The 8,931-nt window shown below is 27.1% G+C and overlaps 1 pseudogene; it reads left to right on the top strand.

The window, feature by feature from the left end:
• The first annotated feature begins 4,360 nt into the window (after nt 1-4,360).
• On the top strand, nt 4,361-5,818 carry LOC148547060 (uncharacterized; annotated as a pseudogene).
• Nucleotides 5,819-8,931: the final 3,113 nt, after the last annotated feature.

Genomic DNA, 8,931 nt, shown 5'->3' with positions numbered 1-8,931 from the left:
AATTTTTTTATTTTCTATCATTAGTTATTCCCAAATTAAAAACATTATGTTGATGAATTGTTGAATAGTCTAAGTATAACCAAGTTAATTTAGTTTATTTATTTATTAATATAATTGATTGAAAGCATAAGTGATAAATAAGACAAGCAAATAATCAAAAAAATAAAATATTAGTAATTACTTAAAATAGATAACATAATAAGTTATAGGGTATTACTTTATTTAAATTATTAATAATTAAAAGAATAAAAGGTCAGTAATTATTTTTAAAATAGACATTAAATTTAGTTTTATGGTACTAATTTATTTGAGTTGTTAATAAAATTTTATAATTTTTAGATTTATATCTGCTCAATTTATGTATTTTATTTTATTCTACTTTTAAAAAAATGAGACATGTATTTTTAATTATTTATTTAGATAGTATAGTGAAATGAGTTATATTAATTATAATTAATTATCGATAATTGATATCAATTAATTGATTGTATTAATTTATAAGATGAATAACATAAATAAATATTGTAAAATTAATTATAATAAATTAATAATTAATAAATAAAAAACTAAAAGAGACTTTTTTTATTGCATTTTAATGGCTATACGTTTTTATAATTTCACTTTTTCTTTATCTCTTCCTTTCACATTTATTTCTTTTAATTTATTGAACTAAATCAATTATACTAATTATTTGTATTAACTAATTAAGTACTTTTTAATGGGTTATTATAGCTATGCCTTTAGACCATAGGTTAAAAATATTATAAAAAATATTTTATAAAAGTTGTTAAAAAATAAATATTTTTAAAATATGTCTTTAAGACATAATTAACTAAATTATTTTTTAATATAATGTGTTTGATTCATTCAATTGTATTAATTATATCTAATCAATTATGTAATTTGATTTTATTAGGATAAATATTTTATCATTTAATATTTTATTTGATTCATTAAATTACATTAATCATAACTTCAAATATTTAATTTAATTAGAGTAAATATTAAATTATTTTAAATTTTGTTTGATTAATTAAACCAAATTAATTATAACTAATTTATTATTTAATTTGGTCTAGATAAATATTAAATTATTTAATATAAAATATATAAAACAATGAAATAAATGAACTCAATTAATTCAATTTATTATCTCATTATTTTATATATCCTTTTTTTCTCTCTCTATTTTGTACTTCAGGTAAAGTATTTGTAATTTTTTATTTTTGTTTTTTTATCTTAATTTTGCTAATATTTTCTATGATTTTGTTTTATATTAATTATTTTTTTATTTATTTTGATTAATAATTTTTAAGGTTATTATTATTTTATTTAAAGATAATTTAAATTTTTTGTAATATTTTTATAAAAGTTGATTAATAGGTTCTTTTTTAAAATATTGTTTTTGAATTTTTTTTAATAAGATCATATTTTAATTTTTCTTTTTCATCATTTGTATTAATTAATTATATTAATCTTCTATTGCAATACATTTTTTATCTACTCCTCACATTATCTTTTCTATCTTTTTTTACTTTTTTTTAATTACTTTTTTTTACTATTATTTTAATTGTTTATTTTACTTTTACTTCTCATATATAGATTTATTATAATTCATCAAGGTTCTTTTTTAATTTAAGTGATTTTTTAGGTTATATTTTATCATTGATGCTTTTATTTTGTTTAGTGTATTTTTTTAATCTGTGTTTAATATAATATAATAATCTGTAAATATCTATTCAATTATATAAAAATTAAATTTCTGCACTTAATGATAAAACTGTCGTGGCATGTTTCTGATGGTATTTTTTGATTTGTTTCTTTTAACTCATTAAATTCAATTTATTATAATAAATTAATTATATCAACTAATTGATTTAGTTAATTATTTAAATATCATATAATTTATTATAATTTCTATCAATCAATTAATTGTAATTCAAATTGAATGATTATTTTGTTACAAAATTATTATTTCTTAATCTATTCATGGGAAATACATATATTAATTATAATCACAAATTAAGCTATTTTACATTAAATAACTTATATAATGCCCATCTCATTTATTATCATAAATGCTGAATTAAATAAGTCATTATTACTTTTAATTTAAAATTAGATGAGAATAAAACCAGAGATACTATTTTATTTGGTCTTTCGGGTTTACTGGGTGTCACACTCAAATATAAATAGAGACTTTCAGATTTTGGTCTTCAACACATCAAAGCCACATCCGTAACTCTTTTTCCATAAAAGGAATTGCAATTCAACTCTATTAGGGATACAGAAGGTTTTCAAAAAATAAGAAAATGGTCTGAATTTACACGAATTCTCTAAATGTTCGAGTTTATGATGTTGTTTTAGTTGGTTGTCGTTACGAGAATGACTCTAATCTATACGTGTCTAAGGACTAGATTAGATTAAATATTATTTAAGTAATTTATTTCTAATATTGATATTTGATTAAATTAGTTTTAGAGAAATTTAAATTGTTGACTCAATTTATATATTACGACTATTCTTTTTGAATATATTATTTTTACATTTTTTAATATAAAATTTCTTTTTTTTCTTCTGATTTTTAAGTTTATTTTCTTTCTTGGATATATGTATCACTTTTTTTTATTTTATATTTCAGATTAGTAATGTAATTATTAAGAAAAATATATTTAAAAAAAGAAAAAAAATATTAAAACATCACTATTTAAAAAAAAAAAGAAAGATACATGAAAAAAAGAAAAATGAAAAATTAAAACATCACTATTAGAAAAAAAATGTTAATATGTGTATGAATAGAGCTAAAATTGAGGAATATATATGGATATAAAAAATAAATAATAAAAAAATTATTGCACGATTGTAGAATAAAAAGACATATATAAAACAAAATAATTATAACAAAAAATAATTAATATATGTAATTTAAATATTTTTAATAACCGGTAACATAGAGTTTAATAAAATATAATTCATATATTTTTTTATTTATGTATATGTATAGAATTATTTATGTATATGTATATATATTAAAAAAAACTACCGTAATATATATATATATATAACAAAATTAATATATAAGATTATGAAAAGTTCCATCCAAATTTGATAAGAACAAGACGACTTACATAAAAATAGTTCTCATGAATAATAAGGTAAGTTGATTATTTTTTATGATTCTTTCAAGTGATGCTAGGTCCATTTTATAAATATTTTTGGTTTATATTTTAAGTTTATTTGGTAAGTAAACCCTTGCACGAATCAAAGACAGTGTGATTTTATAGATTTATAAGTGCTAATATATTTAATTTGTTTTATAGTATGATAATAGCCAATATATTTGTTGGTAGATTTAACTATTACTATATTATTTATGATCACATTCAATATATATGTCTGATTTATTAAAAAAAATAAATTATTAAAATCGATTAATAACTACTTTAGAGTTAATCCAATTAAAACTGGATTAAAAAAAACAAACAATACATAACATGTTACTTTTTTATTAATACAATTATTATAATTTAAAATAATTTTAAAAAAAATCATTTAAAATTATAATTTCAATCTTATCACGTCTTACTATTACATTTGTATTACTTCAAAAGAGGGATACAAAAACCCATGCATACAGAGGGATTGGTTTTACACGCGGCCCAATAAGCAAGTGGCCCAAAAAATTGTAATAGTAAAGGTTTTATGAAGGTTAGGTAAAAAAAAAAGGAGAAAAAGACAAATAGGTTCTTGACTTTTTAAATTTTTGACAAATACATTTCTTACAAAATTTAAATACAAAAAAGTTCCTGACTTTAACAAACTAAGGACAATTTAATCCTTCCGTCTATTTTCCTCTCATACGCAAAACGGAACTGGCTGACGTGGTGAAAACGGTGTCCAGGTGTCTGTTATGGTGCCACGCTGAAAGAGGAATAAAGTTCTAAGGACAAATAGGTCCTTACTGATGAAAACGACGTCGTTATCATAAGGTAGCCCATTCTTATTAAAAATCCTTTGGCAACACAGAAATTACCATATACTGCCCTAACCCCTTCATCAAGCCAGAGCTTCCTTCCCTCTGAAACGAAACTGAAGTGTCATCGAAGAAGGTGGAGTAGGAGAGACTTAGTTCGTATGCTGAAGAAGTTCAATCATCAATCAACGTAAGCAAGTCCACAACGTTTATGATCACATTCACATTAGGGTTCCATTTAATGTATAGTGTGATGCATGCAAATGCATTCTGCTATGGTTGCTTTGTGTTTCAATCTATTTGAAAAAAGTTTATGTGTCTTCATTTTAAAGTTTCTTAGGGTTCTATGCATTGTGGGTTGATTTTGTTTTTGTTTGAAAATTACAGATGACTGATAGATATGTAATTTCTATTTTTTACCATGGAGGAAAGTTTGTGAGAAATGGTGATGGGGGACTTGTTTATGTGAATGAAAAAGTAGAAAAATTTTCAGAGACGGACATAGATTTTATCAACTTTGGTGATTTGGTGAAGTTGTATGAGGGTTTAGGATATCCTGGCTACAAGGCAATATACTGGTTTGATAGTACGGCCAGTGATATAGAATCTGGGTTTCATCGTTTAACAGAGGATAATGGGATTCGTGAATTGTGTGACGATTTGATTAGGAATGAAGAAAAAGATGAGTTCCATGTTTACTTTGATCATGTTGTCAATGAACCTGAGTATGTAGAAGAAGCAGGAGGCGGGAATGCAGGAACTGAGAATGTTGAGTGCATAGAACTAGATGACATATGTGATAATCTGATGACATCGTCCTCTGATGACGGCTACGAGAGCACGGAGGATGAACCTTACAAGCCTCCACCTCCGGGGTATAGTGATGACAGTGATGATGAGAATAGCAGTGGAGAAGAGAAACGTACTAAAAAGAAGAGAAGTATGACTTACAAGGGAAAAAAATGGTTGTACCAAAGAGAAAAATGAAAGAGAAGAAGAATGATCCACTAAAGAGGCAGGATGCACCAAGGAAGAATAGATCGAATATTGGTGGAAAAAGACCCAATGTACAACCAGGTGTTGGGCCCAGTGTAGACCAACGAGCTGGGCCTTCTTTGAAAACTGGTGGGCCTAGTAATGGGCCTGACCAACACTCAAGCTGCACTGATTCAGAGTATGACTATGAATACTATTCAGAGGATTTGCATACCCCTGTTTTCTCTGATGAAGAAGCTGAGAAACAACACTGGCCCGAGTTCAATGATGAGTATGGATTTGGAGAAGGCCACTTTGAAGTAGGCACTAAGTTTACAACTCTTGATGATTTTAAAGAAGTGGTGAATGACTTGTTCATATCTGATGGTAGGCAGCTTCAGTGGATTAAAAATGATAAAGAAAGGGTTCGAGTGAGCTGCAAAGGAGAAGAATGTCCATGGGTTGTACATGTATCCTACAATAATTCTCTTAGGTGCTTTCAGGTTAAAACTTTTAAATCTGAGCATACATGTGCAAGGGACATGGGCAGTAATGCTGCTGATCAACACTGGCTGAGCAACAAAATTGAAAAAAGGTTAGCTATCCATCTTTAGATGACTAAGAAGGAGGCTAGTGATTTTTCTGAAAGATGAGTTTGGGATACATCCTCATGATAAGATGGTTTACAGGGCACTAAAGGAGGCAAGAGACAGAATTGTCGGAAGTGAGAGTGAGCAATATGGAAAGCTGAGGGATTATCTATTTGAACTCTTACGCAGCAACCCTGGATCTACTGCACTCTTAGAAGTGATACCAATTTCACAATTCCCAGCAGTGTTTGATAAGATATATATATGCCTGGATGCATGAAAAAAAGGCTTCAAGAGTGGTTGTAGACCTCTAATATATTTGGATGGATGCTTTCTTAAAGGGTACTTTGGTGGACAGTTACTTTCAGCGATTGCACGAGATGCCAATAATCATTTCTATACCATTGCTTATGCCGTTGTCGGATTAGAAACAAAGGAGTCATGGAAATGATTTTTAACTCTCTTACAAGAAGATCTTGGGAATGCAAGTGTGCACGGATGGAACTTTATGTCAGATCAACAAAAAGTTAGTAATCTATTGGTTTATGCTTATGTTCTGATATCTAGTTCATTATGCTTCTATTATGAGGTTTTTGGTTTACAAAATTATGCAGAAATTGAGGGTTGTTCTGTTTCTAACTTTTTTTTACTAAATTGCAATCTTTAAGTTTTATCACATTAGTTAACATTAGTTAGCATTAGTTAAGATTAGTTAGCATTAGTTAACATTAGTTAGCGTTAGTTAACATTAGCCAAGGTTAGTTAAATTTAGGCCAAAACATACTCATTCCAAAGCACCAGCTAAATTTAGGCCAAAGCAACTAATAAAAAGGCCACCTGCACCAACTACAACTCAGACTCAAATTGCTCCACCAACTTCAACAAGTGTGACAACAACATCGAATGGAGGAGTATCAAAGGAGACACTGGCAGCAACAAGTTGTGCCACAACAGGACTATTCAAGTTTATACCAAATCCAGGCTTCAAGAACCAGAAAAAGTGACGTGCTTGTTCTTGACTTATTTTGGAAACAAAAATTAGTTTTTTGCTGCAATAGTTGGTTGCAATACATATTGGCAAACTTTCTTTTAGCCAATTTAGTTACTTTTGAATTAGTATTTTGGAATCCGATGACTGATATACCTGCTACATTTTCTTATCCTAGACGTTATTATGTTATGGTATGACAATATTCCTATGTTATGGTTTAGGTTGAATGAATGAATTATTGTTGATTGAATGAATTATATATGGCTTGTTTCTGGCTTAGGTTCATCTCTTGAAAATAAACATTAATTTACACGCATTCTATATCTATTTCAAGCCAACAAGATATGGATAATTCAAATTTTCTTTCTTTCATTTATATTAACTAAAATAGTTAACAGATATAATTTATTACAATCCACATTTTTTTTTTCATATTTTTCATACCCTAAATAAACAAAGACCAACAACTTCAACAATCAAGTCTAGAACTATGACCCAGAAGTTACTGCTTTTCTTGTTCTCTAGGTAAATTATCCTTTGCTCTAGATCAGCCATACTGTTCTCCAATTCTATCTTTCTAAACTGTTCTTCAACATTTAAGCTCTGATTGTCACCCAATTCCTTTGTTGGCTCCATGCACCCAATTCTTCCAATATGGTCATCAACCCACAAAAGAATTTACAATATGGTTGTTTCACCTAAATCAATTCAGATAGTATGAAAATATGTTGGTAAAAAAAAAACTCTCAACTTCATCCATATACATGAAAAATTGTGAGCTTACCTCGAAGAATGGGCATCCGAAAAATAGTCTGTTTGGGTTGGTATTTGTCTTCGACATGTAAAATATCACATACATCCCGCAGAAGCATTTTGGAGCGATGCAATCTTTCTCATCCCCAGTTTGAACTGAACATGGAGCTGCATTTACAATCGAGCCTTCCTGTCGTCTGCCACTACCTCCGCGTTGTCTCTTGATTGATGAGCTTCCATCACTGGCCATCAATATAAGCAACACCACCATGAACAAATCTGAACAACTGCTGCGTATGTTACTTCAGAAAATCCAGTTTAAATCTCATTAGGGTTACCTTATGAAAACGACGTCGTTTTCATCAGTAAGGACCTATTTGTCCTTAGAACTTTATTCCTCTTTCAGCGTGGCACCATAACGGACACCTGGACACCGTTTCCACCAGTTCTGTTTTGCGTATGAAAGGAAAATAGACGGAAGGATTAAATTGTCCTCCGTTTGTTAAAGTTAGGGACTTTTTTATATTTAAATTTTATCAGGAATGTATTTGTTCAAAAATTTAAAAAGTTAGGAACTTATTTGCGTTTTTCCAAAAAAAAAAAAGTTGTATCACGAGTCATAACCAACAATGGTTTTATGAAGGTTAATTGATATAGATATTAAAAACAATAGAAGATATTATAACTAGTGTAGTTGCTAGGTTTTTGGGTGGGAGTGTGTTAAAAGAAAAAAAAAAGTTATAACCCAAAAAATATATAGAAGAGAATCTCTGTATGTATATGCATTTTGTGTGTATAAATATGTTGGGTATACCAAGATGCTAAGATCATTGTCTTTTATAATTTGTATTTTTTTATGGTTTTCTATGAATAAAAATAATTATATTTCTATTATAATTTAATTATTTTATTATAATAAATTTGATTATTCTATGATTGATTATTTAATTAAAAAATATATAAATTAATATGTATCAATATATATAAATATATAATGATCATTTTAATAATTAATTTTGGTGTCACGAAATATTTTTAACCGTTTGACATTTGACACGAAGTATTTTCCAATAAGCTTAATTTTGAATAAAAAGTTAAAAACTCAATTTCACACGTCAATACTTAGTAATAGCTAGTCAAATACTTTGGAGTTTTAAAGTCTTTAGACATAAAAAAAATTTATTAAAGTCTTTACTATTTTTAGTTGTTTCAATTAAGTTATACATAAAAAAAATACGTCAATTATTTGAATTCTTTTTTAACATAAGCCCTAATTACAAATTTTTTTATATTATACAAACTCAAATACAAAGTTTTAGTATAGAGACTAGTTAACAAATTTAATATAATTAGAGAAGTTTGAATAAATTAAACCTAATAACCAGGATAAAAAAATGTTTCACGTGGTTTCAGGAAAGAGAGGAGTCTATGTGTGGTTGAGGAGCCTATGTCTGATTGTTGGAGGTAAATAGGTTAATGTAGGAGAGCTTTAACTAGATTTACTTAATGAATTTTAAATTTTTAAATTTTAAATTTAAAAAATTTAAAATTAATTATTAATAAGGTTTAATTACTCGATTGATCTCTATAATTTCGCAAAAATTTTAATTAAGTCCCTTTACTTTTTTTCCTTTTAATTGAGTCTTTGT

The sequence above is a fragment of the Arachis ipaensis genome, chromosome B8 (genome assembly GCF_059453495.1).
Source record: "Arachis ipaensis isolate K30076 ecotype BB chromosome B8, ASM5945349v1, whole genome shotgun sequence".
NCBI classification, from domain to species: Eukaryota; Viridiplantae; Streptophyta; class Magnoliopsida; order Fabales; family Fabaceae; genus Arachis; species Arachis ipaensis.
This window is presented reverse-complemented; position numbering and strand designations above follow the sequence as displayed.